Source organism: Tarenaya hassleriana, unplaced genomic scaffold (assembly GCF_000463585.1).
Source record: "Tarenaya hassleriana unplaced genomic scaffold, ASM46358v1 Cleome21, whole genome shotgun sequence".
In the NCBI taxonomy this organism is placed as follows: Eukaryota; Viridiplantae; Streptophyta; class Magnoliopsida; order Brassicales; family Cleomaceae; genus Tarenaya; species Tarenaya hassleriana.
Window position 1 is genome coordinate 2,544,877 of NW_010965451.1, and position 202 is coordinate 2,545,078.

Genomic DNA, 202 nt, shown 5'->3' on the forward strand with positions numbered 1-202 from the left:
TATATATACATATTCATATATATACATATATATCCATATATGCATTGAATATGTATATATGTATGTAGAAATATATATATATGTGCATATGAATATATATATATATATACATATATATATATTTCTACATACATACATATTCACATATATATATATGTGTGTGTGTGACTATGTATATATATAGTGTATGAAAATGTGAATA